Genomic DNA, 14,447 nt, shown 5'->3' on the forward strand with positions numbered 1-14,447 from the left:
CTCACCCGAGTCATTCAACGCCCTCATGGCTGTGCTGGGCACTGACTGACCACGGTTGGGGCCCGAGATCTCCTGTCTAGTTTTTATTTTTGACTTGCCAGCCCACCTCCTATCGGGTGGTGGCCAGGGCCTCGACGGGCCCGGGGTGAACGGTGGCCCGGCTGGTGCACAGGATGAGTGGGCAGATCGCTCCTGTCCACTGTTGTCCGCCACCCTCCAGGAGAGGAACTCCCACGCCTAGGTGCCCGCTTCACCCGTCTAGCTGGGTCGGCAGCCTTCAGCAGAGTGGTGGGGGCTATTGATGGCGGTCCATCTTCTTAAAAGGCCCTGGAGGTGGATGTGAGGTGCCAGAGGTCATTGGACCCAGATGTCGGGAGGGCAGCAGAGGACCAGCACCCTCCAGGAAACGCTCTGGGGCAGGAAACAGAAATAGGATAGCCATTCAGTGCTCTGTCCCAGACCACGATTACATTTAAATTAATACATACACGACATTAAAAAACAACACAAACGATGATTGAAAGCTACAATTATTTCTAGAAGGACAAGCTTAGATCCGTCAAAAGGGCCCAAAAGTTTTTTCCCCGAATAAAAAATTTTTTGGGAAAAAACCCTTTTCCGCCCGGACGGGCCCCGGTGGTTCCCAAATAACCCCCGTTAAAAATTCCATAAATGCATTTATCCATTGTTTAATAATTAAAATTTTGCTATTTTTTTTTTTTTTTGTATTATTTACTGTCAGGGGAAAATGTTTCCCAACCTCCTGCTTGCATTTTTAAATTACATAAACCTCCCAAAGGGGACTGGGCAAACCTGGTTTGGAATTTACCCAAAAAAGACCCCCTTTTTCCAAAAAAAAATGCCTTTCAGAATCCAAATTTGGCCCCAATCTAAAGGGTTTTAAACCCAAAAATTTTTCCGCTGTTTAAATTTTCTTGGGGGAATTGGCCCCCATTTTTTTAGAAAAAAAATTGAAAAGCGGGTGAAATTCCCTTTACTTAAAAATTTCCCCCCTTACGGTTGTCCTTTTTCCTACCCCCCTTTGCGTCCCCTTTGGGTTTTGGGAAATAAAATAAAAAGGGGCTGGCCCAAAGGGGTTCCTCCTTTTGGTGTGGTGGGGGCTTCCTGTGCCCCTTTTTGGTTTTACCCTACCATTTTGCCCCTTTGCAGGTTCCCTTTTCCCGGGTTTATTTCATTTGGACCTTGAATTCTGGCGGTTTTGCAGTTTGGCGACCTTGAGCCCTCGGCAGATCCCCCAAGTTTTGAGACCCCCGGTGTTTTGTGGGTGTGTTTTCCCTTTCCCCTTAAAAGGGTTTATTTAAACCCTGCCCCCTCTCCCTCCTGGGTTCTCCGGGGCCCCATTTGGGAAGTCCCCCGGCCCTTCCTCTCGGGGGTTGTTTACTGTCCTTACCCTGGCTTTGGGGTTTTACTTCTTTCTGGGTTTAAATTTTCCCCCGGGGTTCTTGTTCTGGGTTTCCCCTGGGGCCCCTGTTGGGGTCATGAGTTCCTCTGGAGGTTTTCCAAAAATGTCCCCTTTGATGGCGGTTTGTTCCCCCCCTGGTTAGGCAATGGGGGTTTTTTGGGGGAAAAACTTTTGGGGTGTTCTGGGGTTGCTTTGGGGGGTTTCCGGGTTCAGGTGGTTTTGGGGGGGTGCAGAGCCTGCCCTGGCCGGGGCCCCAAAGGCCCAAAAACCAGGAAGGGGACGGGAAAGGCCCGGGTCCCCCGGGAAGGGGTTTTGGGGGAAAATGCGCCCTTTTTTTCCTTTAAATTTTTATTTTTTTCACGTTTGTTGGAGTCCAGGGGGTTTTTAAACCCCCAAAAAAATTTTAGGGAGGAATTTTTACCGGGTTTCCCAAAACCTCCCGGGACGGCGGTTGGGGCCCCCCAAACCCCAAGGCAACCCAAATCACCAAAAAGGTGGGCCCCGGGAAAAAACTTAAAATGTTTTAAAGTTTTTTCCCTTGAATTTTTTAAAATTTTTTTTAAAAACGTTTGGGGGCCCAGGTGGTTACGCCAAAACCCCTTTGGGGGAGGGAAGTTGCCTAATCCGGCTTTGCCAACAGGTCAGCAGCATGCTCTGGACTAGACGGTGTGACCGCGATCCTGCTTTAGTTACTCCTTAAATACACAATAATATTTAGAAGTTGCAGCGGGAACTAAACTCAATAAAATGATAAAAATTCAATGTTTCTTCAAAACATGTGCATTACATCTAACACATACAAGTGACGAAACGTTCTGCTACCGAGTGAGTTACATGACCAGTAAACTCCGTGTTTCACGTATCTGCTGGAGCTGCCTGAATAAGTTCTGCTGGTTGATTCAATACAAGATCATGACTGAACAATACAGAGTACACAATCGTTACACGCAGGGAGGTTGCGGAGCGGCTCCGTCGTTGGCCAACCTGCCACTATCTTGGCAGCTCCTCCCACTCCATACAGCAGTTCGAGCTCAGACGCACATCAAGAAAAGGGTTAACTCACCCAAACCAAATGCAAAATAAAGTTAGAAAATTAATCTAATATGTCTACTAAACTTTTTTTTTTTTAAATGTAGAGGCTAACCCTGTTGCTACTAGACCATGTGCTGGAGCGCCTCCTCCCTTGCCTGTGGGGGATTTTGCAGCCAGTAGTTAGTGGCTGGCCAACAACCGTGGTGCACTTGGCTCTCCTACCTCCTAACATACAGGGTTGGAAAATGGCGACATGTACGCATTTTTCAGAAATGGCTAAATGGACTGGAAGTCACCGCCTCCCAGTTCCTCCTTGTGGTTAATGGATCTGGTATTCTTCTTAAAATTGGAGAAAATCAAGGTCTCATATGACAGCCGGAGAAATTTGAATCTACTTGGGGTCCGATTATATGAAAATGACAAGTGCAATGTATAACTGTGTACTCTGCTTTTGAGAATAAACACAATACAACAAAAATTGCTCAATGTAGGGTTTAGGAGGGTCGGGAGGTTTGAGGATTTTGGGAGGAGATAAATTGTCTTTTGCTGTCGGTGTGGCAGGATTAGTTTGATGTTTTGGGATATTATTCTTCGTGACCATTGTATGAGTGTTTCAATGGCATATAATACTTGGTGTCATTAAGATGTCTAAGGGCTTTCTGATATCATTTTTTCCCCCAAGAATGACCTGTTGAACCTCCCTTTTTCTGCTGGTTTTATGATTATGGATGTTTTTTCCAACGATGCTAATGCTTGTCTTTCCATCTGACCGCTTATACTTTTCTTGATGTGGTGGAATTTTTTCTATCGTGTTTTTGTCAATGTTAAGGTGGCGGAGATCAATTGGGAGAAATGACTGTTCAGGTCCCCAGACTGAGCGTGGTCGGAAGGGTGGGGGTTCTCTTTTCCAAACAGTCCTCATATTCACACGGGTTCTATGGGCTACCAGTGAAGTACATTTATTGACTTGACAAAGTATTTTGCCTGTACAGAGACCAGAGCATGGTCCAGGTGTTCGCTCTCATGAGACGGAAAGAAACAGATGCGTCATTTATAAGAGGTAAATGGGTCGTGTTTTGTCATGTATATCGCTTTCTTTTAATCATTACATCCTTTTTGTCATATGCATTATTATATTTGTTTTACTGTTTCTATTGTTTGTTTGACCTTGCACTATGGGCTCTGTTGTGGAGAATAAATATATTTAATGGACTAATGCTTTCATGTCTGCTTAATAGGTGAATCATTGTTGTGAACAGTAAAGAAATATGTAATTGCAATTCAAATGTTCATGACAGGAAAACTAATGTATTAGGAAACACTTTTCTTGAACAATAGCTCGTCATCATTGACGTGGGGCTTTGGCCCAACTGAGTCTGGAAGAAATCACATTTGGAAAGTTGGGCTAACATTTTTATTTTTAACAACTTTAAACAATTAAATACAACATATTTACAATAAATCTTCCTCCAAAAGAGGCAGGGCGAGCATCGTCAGCGATGTCTGAGAAACGCAAGGAAGCAGATTGTTAAAGGAGTTCATTGTGTATGGGATGAGCAGCAAGTGTAATATGAATGAAATTATTGTTAGAAAACCAGGTCGGATAATATTTACCATCTCCAGATGCTGCCGATTCCTTGGCTCCTCCAGTCTGTGCATACGGCTGGCCTTTATGACTCTCATTCTGAGGAACCGATTGGCTCCCTCGCCCTGGCTCTTGGCGGGTCAGCACGGCGATGTGCGGTCATTACATGTCTCCATCCAGGACATGTACACGCCCTGCCTGGGAGACAGCCTCATCCCCTGATGGCATATAGGTGAAAAACACCGACGATAACGGCCACCAGACTTGAGATGTTGAATTAATGTTTGATCAAATATGCCAGAAGTGCCTGAAGTCGTCCTGGATGTTCGCATATTGGCGGTGTGGCTGGCCTCGTGCTCATTCCCGCGAATTGCCGACATAGCACGCCGCCCTAACAACTAACTAACAGTTGGCTGGCGAGTCGAGAGCTTCGGAGGGAACCAGCTACTAGATAGTTCGATTAGTCTTTCGCCCCTAGACCCAGGTCGGACGACCGATTTGCACGTGAGGACCGCTACGGGCCTCCACCAGAGTTTGGAAAGTGGCCGTCTCATAAATTGGAGACCGTAGAATAATTAACGTGGATTGCATACAAAGCTGAGGCTAGTTAACAATACCAATACAACCTGTTTCACCGTGTTGTCCAAATACAGACGGAACACAGTTGAGTCATTCCTAGCATTCGGTGCCATTTCAGCTAGGTTGATCAAAAATAAAAAAACATAATTTTCCATGTTTTTTTCTATTTAATCTGAATGATGGCTTGTTAAAGTATAAGAAAAAGGTTTTGGTCAAGCTCAGGATATTATGTTTAAATAATTGTGACCTAATAATCGGATGCAAACGAGGCAAAACGTCCACCCTGTTACAGACATTGTCATGTCTATGAAAGTGTTTTGACTACACAATCATTATAAATGTTAATTATCTAACAGCTGAAATGTTCCTTACTTAACCTGTCAAAAATAATTTAACAAAACATTTTTTAAAATGCATTATTTCGAAAAATACTACTATTTTGAGGCACAATGTAAGTTCAACCCATTTGTTTTAGAATAAAACATAATTTAATTGGAATGTACGCATGTTTTAGTAAATTAATTTTGTCAAATCATTCTCGCAAAGGACTACAAAGACATGGGTCATATTTGTTCATTTCATTTAATTATTATAAAAAGAAACACAGGTAACAGGGTGGACACAAGAGAAACGGGACGAATAGGAGGACTTGTATCAGTGAATACATAACATATTTAATTAAGAACATAAATCCTTAAACATTAGGCTACATTTAATTAATGGTGTCAAAATGTTATATTATATATTATTTAATTACATTTCATTTTACCAAGAATACTAACAAGAATTATTATAATTAACAATAACAGCCCACCCGCAGGCCATCCCCCAGGCCCTGACAAATACGTATACTCCAAACTTCAACCATAAAAGTCCACCCAATACAATATTCATGAACATATTCAACAGTTAATACATATGTAGTACCAACATTCTCCATCTATACATCAACCGATCTATTCCATTAGCCAGCAACCCAGTTGCTTCTCTAAGAAACTCCAAACAGACTTTTCCAGCTGGACAGACCTCTTATTGATTGGTTGCGGCTCTGTAATGAGGCATACAATCTGGTCATCTCTGTACCAACTGACGTCTTCTCGTGGACTGGGCCAGTAAAATTTGTTAATGCCATTTCTATGCATACACTTGATCTTCAGGTCTTCTTCCACCTCCAGGATGATTCCTGGGAAGGGTTCACCATCATACTTAATGATGCACCACTGCCCAATTTCTTCTTTAGTGAGGACCTCAGGCCGGGTTGGTTCTCTGGTGCATGAATCGGCCCTTCTACCAAGCTCACCTCCTTCAGCCCATAGCACGGACAGTCCAGTTTGCCCTTGTCAGCCTGGCAAAGACAGGTTATGTCCCTGTATTTGATAATCCCTGGAGAGAGGCAAATGACTTGGTGAATTTTCATAGTTCCTTTCACAGGCACAAGCTGCCCATCCAACATTTCCTGCCCTTTTTCTCAATTTCTTCTCCCACGAGAAAAGCTCCACTGAAGTGCCCGACTTTTAACTCGTGGAACATGGTTTCCGATTGGGGATATCTTCTCCATGTTTGACAATTCTGTCAGCAGATCTTTTAAGGTACCCTCAACACCATCTGGAGCACCTTTCCATGGCTGGCCTCAAAAGTTCCAGCTGACGGCTTGAAAGCCTTTTTGAACGGCTCTTGAGATAGTAGGTAAAGTTACCTTCTGTTTGTACTGAGTTGCTGGGCCGTCACTGAAAACATGCAGGCGATTGATATCAGGTGTCTCTCCTCACCATGTCCAAAACAGGGTCAAGATGGGCCCAGATGGCTGGGGATCGTGGCCTGGAAGGTGAAATGGTGGTGAAAGTCACTGGAGACAGTTCAGCTGCTGTGTAAAGCACTCCAGTGTGCAGGGGTGCTTGCTGGTGGACTCCTCCAAAATGGACAGATTGAATTTCCTTAGAGTACTTACAGGAGTAATTTTCACTGAAATCTACATGAATTAGACATTCATTGCTCCTCAAGTTTTCCCTTAGTTGTCTATAGGCTCCATACTGCCACCGAATGTTAAATATGTGCCTTCTAAATCTGAACAGTCGGTCATGAAAGTCACATGCAAGTCCATCCTCTGTTGTCATCACATTTTTCTTGACAGTGATTGTTGACCTTTTCCCTGGCTCCTCTCCATTATGGATGTTGGCTTCCAAAGACCACTGGGTAATACCTACCTCTATGTTTTCAGGAGCTCTCAGCATTTTATGTGTTGTGTAAACACAGTCTTTACACTCGCCGTATGCACAGAGTTTGGATTTTGGATTGCACATGGTTGCATCTACCATTTCCTCAATATTTTTTGTAGCTGACATGCCTTGGCTGTTTAGAGTGTTGGCCATGAACTGTAGGTTCTCATGAGTTTTACACTGACAGGTTTCTCGATCAGCTTCTGTTGGCACCACAACCCAAAATGGTCTCAAGGTGCAGAAACACGAGTAAGAGACCGATGTTGATGCTCAGAAAGGAATTTCTGGTGCAGATTTTTCATCGTGTCAGTTAGCAAACGTTTTTGATTTTTCGTCTTCTTTGAGTGACAGTTTGTTTTCGTCCCGTTGTCATCCGGCTGACGTCATCTCTCAAATAGAATGCTTTTACTTTTGCTTTGCATTCAGCAGGTAATCTGTTGCTCACTTTTCTTTCAAATGTCAACAGCGCTCCATCTGGTCTTTGACCTCGCTTTTTTGAAAAGCCAAGAATTTTCTGTGCATCCCTCTGCAGCCTGTATTTCTCGATAATCTTTCCTATTGTTGTTTTAGCAATTATTTGTTTCTCTCGTTCTGTTACGATCTCAGACACTTAGGAAGTAGGACCCAATTGCACGACCCGGGAGACAGAGATAAAGTATTTGTAAGTACTTTATTTTTCGGTTCTGCAGTGAACAAAATGAAAGCGCTCACGTAGTGAGGGATCAAAAACTTTTCAAGAGCACAACATAACCCGACCTGATCATGGCAAAAGACCAGACGAACTGACAAGGAACACTGGGAGACAGGGGAATTTAAGCACATGGTAACAAGACACAGGTGGGACCAATCAGGGGCGGGCTGACACTGATGAGCATAGGAGACAGGTGTGATGACAGGTGAAAACAATCAGGAAGCCTGGAATGAGAGAAAGCGAACATAAATGACCTGAACCTCTCTAGCATATCTGTCGGTGCACAACAGTACCCCCCCCTCTAGGGCCAACTCCTGATGGCCCAGGCTGATTGTAAAAGTCGTGGATAAGAGTCTTGTCTACGATAAATGAAGCAGCTATCCAGCTTCTAGCCTCAGGACCGTAACCCTTCCAGTCTACCAGGAATTGCTTGCCCGCGCGCCTAGTACGGACCTCCAGTAGCTTACGGACCTTGTAAACGACACCCCTTCAAAGAACTGGGGCGGTGGAGGGGCTTGAGGCGGGAACAAGTGTGCTCACACACCGCTTGATTCTACTAACGTGAAACGTTGGGTGCACTCTCAAGGTCCTGGGGAGTTGCAAGCGACGACGCCGGGTTGATGACTCTGGACACTGGAAACGGACCCACAAATCTCGGAGCCAGTTTCTTTGAGGCGACATGGAGTGGTAAGTCTTTGGTAGAGAGCCAAACCTTTTGGCCTGGACTGTAGGAGGGAGCGACCCTGCGATGAACGTCCGCAACAGCCTTCATCCGAGCTGAACTTCGACGAAAAGACTGGCGAGCACCAGCCCAAACTCTGCGACAACGCCTGATCATGGCATGTGCCGATGGAACCATCACCTCTTCCTCGTTGTTAGGGAAAAGTGGAGGCTGGAAACCATTGACACAATGGAATGGAGAGAGACCTGTGGCCGCCGTAGGAAGGGTATTGTGGGCAACCTCGACCCATGTGAGGTGGTCACTCCAGGTGGTCTGGTTCGGGAGACGAGACAACGTAACGTGGTCTCTAGTTCTTGGTTCAGACGCTCCGACTGTCCATTTGACTGAGGGTGATATCCTGATGACAGGCTGACGGTGGCACCTATGAGTCGACAAAACTCTTTCCAGAAGGCGGAAATGAATTGTGGACCCTGTCGGAATCAATGTCATTAGGGAATCCATGGATCCTGAATACGTGATTCATCATGACCTCTGCGGTGACTTTGGCAGAGGGAAGCTTGGTCAATGGGATGAAGTGAGCCATTTTTGAAAATCGATCAACCACTGTTAGAACCGTAGTCTTGCCTCTGGATGAGGAAATCCTGTCACAAAATCCATCGAAATGTGTGACCAAGGACGATGGGGAATCGGCAGCGGCTGGAGCAAGCCCATCTTAACTTGAGATGAGGTCTTATTACACGCACACCGGACAAGCCGCTACATACTCGGCCACATTTTTCTTCATGGATGGCCACCAGAAACGTTGTTGAATCCTGAACATTGTTCTTGCTACTCCCGGATGGCACGAAAGCACAGATGAGTGAGCCCAGTGGATGACCTTGGAGTGAAGAGCCTCAGGAACAAACAGCAGATTGTTGGGACACTCGCTAGGCGCTGGATTCATGACATTTGCCTCTTTAACGTCTGACTCCACTTGCCAGGAAAAGGCTCCGATCACCCGGTTAAGTGGAAGGATGGTCTTGGGCTCTACCGCAAGTGGTTCGGGATCGTAAAGACGAGACAAAGCATCGGGTTTTGATTCTGAGACCCGGGACGAAAAGAGAGTGTGAAGTTGAATCTACTAAAGAAAAGTGTCCACCTGGCCTGACGGGAGTTGAGACGCTTAGCCTTTCTTATATATTCTAGATTCTTGTGATCTGTCCAGACTAAAAACGGTTGCTCTGCACCCTCCAGCCAGTGTCTCCATTCCTCGAGGGCAGCTTTTACAGCTAACAATTCCTTGTTTCCCACGTCATAATTCCGCTCTGCCGTTGTCAACTTCCGCGACAGGTAAGCACATGGATGCATCTTGTTGTCTTCTGCAGAACGTTGAGACAGTACTCCTCCAATTCCCTCATTGGAAGCATCCACCTCGACCATAAACTGGCGCTGGGGATCTGGAATGGTGAGTATGGGAGCTGAGGTGAATCTATCTCTGAGAAGTTTGAAAGCAATATCCGCCTGGGGGGTCCACTTGAAGGGAACCTTAGGAGAAGTCAGAACATGCAGAGGAGCAGCAACAGAACTGAAATTCCTAATAAACTTCCTATAGAAGTTAGCAAATCCTAGGAACTGCTGCACCTTTTTCCTGGAGTCTGGTGTGGGCCACTGGGATACTGCACTGACTTTCGCAGGATCCATTTGGATATGATTAGGTGAGACTATGTATCCTAAGAAAGACACCTCTTCTGTGTGGAACTCGCACTTCTCTGCCTTGACATATAGCTGATTATCCAGTAGTTTCTGCAAAACTTGGCGGACATGGTTAACATGAGATTTAGCGTCTGGGGAGAAAATCAGTATGTCATCCAGATACACAAACACTGAAATATTCAAGAATTCCCGCAAAACCTCATTCACAAAAGCTTGAAAACCAGCCGGTGCATTGCACAGTCCAAAAGGCATTACCAAGTACTCATAGTGACCATTCTGAGTGTTGAATCCAGTCTTCCACTCATCCCCTTGTTTTATTCTAACCAAGTGATATGCATTTCTTAAATCCAACTTGGTGAATATCTTGGCCGTTGAAGCAGTTCAAAAGCAGATGACATGAGTGGCAGAGGATAGCGGTTCTTCACCGTAATGTCATTTAGTGGACTGTAGTCTATGCAAGGTCTCAGAGACCCGTCTTTCTTTCCCACAAAGAATCCGCTCCGGCTGGAGACGATGAAGGACGGATAATCCCTGATTTGAGTGAAGAGGAGATGTATTCATCCATTGCTGTTCTCTCAGGTCTCGAAATCGAGTAAAGTCTCCCCTTGGGAATGGGGGCTCGGTAAGAGATCAATGGGACAGTCAAAATCTCGGTGAGGAGGTAGCGACAAGGCTTTAGACTTGTTAAACGCTTCTTTTAAATCATGGTAACAGGAAGGTACCTTGTGTAGATCAGGATAGTCAGGGTGATCTATAATGATCCTACTAGAGTCTGTTGGTGCATTAACAGGTTGCGAAAGTTTACACCTGCCCTTACAATCCTCTCCATTCCTTAACTTTCCCTGAAGGCCAGTCTATGTGAGGATTGTGGATCTTCAACCAAGGAAACCCCAAAATAATCGGGTGCTGAGTCGACTCAAAAATATGAAATTGCATGCTCTCGGTATGGTCCTTATTTATAGTAATCCGTATGGGCTCAGTGCAATGGGTAACTGTGAACAACAAGCGGCCGTCTAAGGCACTGGCACTAACAGGATGAGATAGCGGGACAGTTTTAATTTTTAGCTGTTTGACTAGGCCCCAGTCTATAAGGCTTTCGTCAGCCCCTGAGTCTATTAACACACCCTGGTCAATGGTCTGATTGTTAATACAAATGTCTACCTGAGTAACAGGTCGAGGAGGGAAGTCTGCGGGAAACTTGCTCACCAGCGCCCTCCTTTTGACTGGTGAGCACGATCTTTTCCCGGGCATGAAGCGAGTTGATGACCCGGCTGGCCGCAGTAGAAACAGCAACCCTCCCGTAGACGGCGCTGCCTCTCCTCCAGCGAAAGCCTGGTTCTTCCAAGCTGCATGGGTTCACCGGAGTCATTCGGAAGTGTAGTCCTCAGATGGTCCGGTAACATGAGCTGGAAATCCTCCGCTGGCGGCGCGACCCTCCGAGGCGAATTCTGGAAGCTGGGAATAACATCTCGGTTGCGTCGACGCTCCCTCTCTCTTTCCCGAAGACGGTTATCGATCCGGATGGCCACAGCGATGAGGAGTTCCAGATCCCGGGTGTCTCCAGTGGAGCCAGCTGGTCCTTTATCGGTTCGAAAGTCCTGTCATGAAGGCGTCACGAAGAGCGGAACATTCCATCCGCTGTCCGCTGCTGCTGTACGAAACTCGATGGCATAATCAACCACCTGACGGTTGAGCTGACGTATTTGAAACAGTCTTCTGCTGGCCTCCGTAGCAGGCGATGAGTGGTCAAAAATGCGCCTCATAGTCTCTATGAAATCGGCCAATGAGTAACATAGTTCGGTGTCTCTAGACCATTCTGCAGTAGCCCAGGCTGCAGCTCTTCCCGTTAAATGAGACACAATAAACGCCACTTTACCATGCTCAGATAAAAAGCTGCTGGGTTGTGTTGAAAATGCAGATCACACTGTACCAGAAAGGCTCTGCAATTCGAAGAGTCTCCGGAAAATCTCTCCGGAAGAGCCAGCCGTAACGGGGAGGAAACAGCCTGACCTGGGTCGTCAGCTGGAGTATTGACAGGCAAATTCTCAGCTGTGGATGACGTCACCGGAGGAGCAGTCTGTTGATGAGTGAAAAAAATATTCATTTGGGCAACCAGTTGTTGCATCTGTGTAGATAATTCTTCCTGAACCCCGGCCTGGCGTCCTCTCAGCTCTTGTATTTCCCGGCTGACTTTGTCCAGTTTTTCCTCGTGATGAAAAATCGTCACGCCTGTACCGACAGAGCGGCGTGAGCGTTCTTGGGTCGGCTGGGTCCATAATGTGGTCAGTTCGTTCTGTTACGATCTCAGACACTTAGAAGTAGGACCCAATTGCACGACCGGAGACAGAGATAAAGTATTTGTAAGTACTTTATTTTTCGGTTCTGCAGTGAACAAAATGAAAGCGCTCACGTAGTGAGGATCAAAACTTTCAAGAGCACAACATAACCCGACCTGATCATGGCAAAAGACCAGACGAACTGACAAGGAACACTGGGAGACAGGGGAATTTAAGCACATGGTAACAAGACACAGGTGGGACCAATCAGGGGCGGGGCTGACACTGATGAGCATAGGAGACAGGTGTGATGACAGGTGAAAACAATCAGGAAGCCTGGAATGAGAGAAAGCGAACATAAATGACCTGAACCTCTCTAGCATATCTGTCGGTGCACAACACGTTCCTTCCGGGTGTTTTTGTATTTATTTCTGATGTCTTCAATTATGGCTTCCTGCAATAACAATCTTTTTCTAATTGTGTCCTTAACTATTTGATTGCGAAGCAGGTAATTCACCCTAGACCGAGGGGATTTGTTCTCCCCAGCCAAACGCTGGTCTCTCTTTTTGTATTTGTACATTTTTCTAATTTCTCTCTTCAATGTGGCCTCCAGTTTTTCAATCTGGTTCTGGAGCCTCCTTCTCCCCCTTCTGACATTGTTCCGTCCAACAACGTATTGCCTATAACACAAAAAAAAGTTTATTGTCACAATTTACAATCACTGAAACACAAAATGGTTTGCTTTATCATGTAAGATAATTCAAATCCAGATACACAACAATCTGCAAATCATTTAACCCATAACTTTATTCTAACCTTGAGGGCCTTGTTGTGCTGCATTGTCTCGACTTCGAGGTGGAGTGGTCATTACGCTGGCTCTTGCTTTATCCCTAAGCTTGTTCTTCTTTTCTTGCCACTTCTTTCTCTGTTCTCTCCTTTCTCTTTCACTGAGGTCTGACACTTTCTTTTTTTTCCCTTCTTCTCTGTCTTTCTTCCACTTTGCCTTCTCTTTATCCAGGTACTGCTTCCTTCTTTCATTGTCTGAATCCCTTCGTGCCCTGTAGCGTCGCTGCTTTTCTGCATTAGACAACGCTGCCATTTCCTGATAAATACATTCATACCATTAGATATCATATAATTTAATATATATATATATATATATAATGTAATATATATATATATAACATATATGCATATTAAACAAACAATACATAACAGCACATGCTGGAAATAGTTAATCATCTAGCCTTTTAACAACCCCTTACTGTATGTCCACCCTGTTACTGTGAAACATAGTAACAGGGTGGACATTGTATGCTAAACTTGGCTATTGCTACATGTCTGATGATGATCAAGCTAGCACTTGTGACATCAGAGAAAGATATTTGATAGCTTTATTCACATTTTTTTAAATGTAAACATTTTGATCAGTTTCCACAAAAATGAGCATAACAGGGTGGACATGTTATGCTTTACATAACAGTTAAGTTAGTAAAAAACATTAAAAAATTGTTGAAGGAAGAGTGCATACTTACTCTGCTTCTTGAAGATGATTTTCCCGCCTAAAATGTATCCTTCTTCTTGAGTCATACAAATAGTAGCATAGTAAAGGGGCGTGTCCAGAGGGATTCAAATCACAGTAACAGGGGACATTAAAACAGGGACACACACTTTTAAAAACTTTAATCAATAAAATGAATTACCATTTTTATTTTTTATTTTGTCATGAATATCAATAAAGGGGTTACATAACAGTGACACAAATGTAGAATTTGTTTGTATTTGTTTGATTTCTTTGTTTATATCCGTTAGAGAAGTTGAGCAAACATGATTTGGGACACAGCAATTTGGCCTACTTGTGCTAAAATCAGAGTAATTATTTAGCATTTTGAATATCCTGGGAAAATAACATTGATGTTTTATAGTAGAGGGGAATAAACATGTAAAACCAAGCTTTTAAAAATAAGCATTTGACCTTTTACATGCAAAATATATGATATAATGTGTTGGGGACCTAAATGGCACTGAATGCTAGGAATGACCCAGTTACTCACCGACGATAACGGCCACCAGGCTTGATATGTTTAAATAATGTTGTAGCCAATATGCCAGGCATCTATCGCTGTGGCTGAAGTCGTCCTGCATCCCTCGTCCCGACATTTTCTCAGTCTAACTCCTAACGGTTGGCTGGCGAGTCGAGAGCTTCGGAGGGAACCAGCTAACTGCAGCGCAGAGTCTGGTATCGAACCACACAGCCACGTCTCCGTGAAG

This window comes from Pseudoliparis swirei, chromosome 5 (assembly GCF_029220125.1).
Source record: "Pseudoliparis swirei isolate HS2019 ecotype Mariana Trench chromosome 5, NWPU_hadal_v1, whole genome shotgun sequence".
NCBI classification, from domain to species: Eukaryota; Metazoa; Chordata; class Actinopteri; order Perciformes; family Liparidae; genus Pseudoliparis; species Pseudoliparis swirei.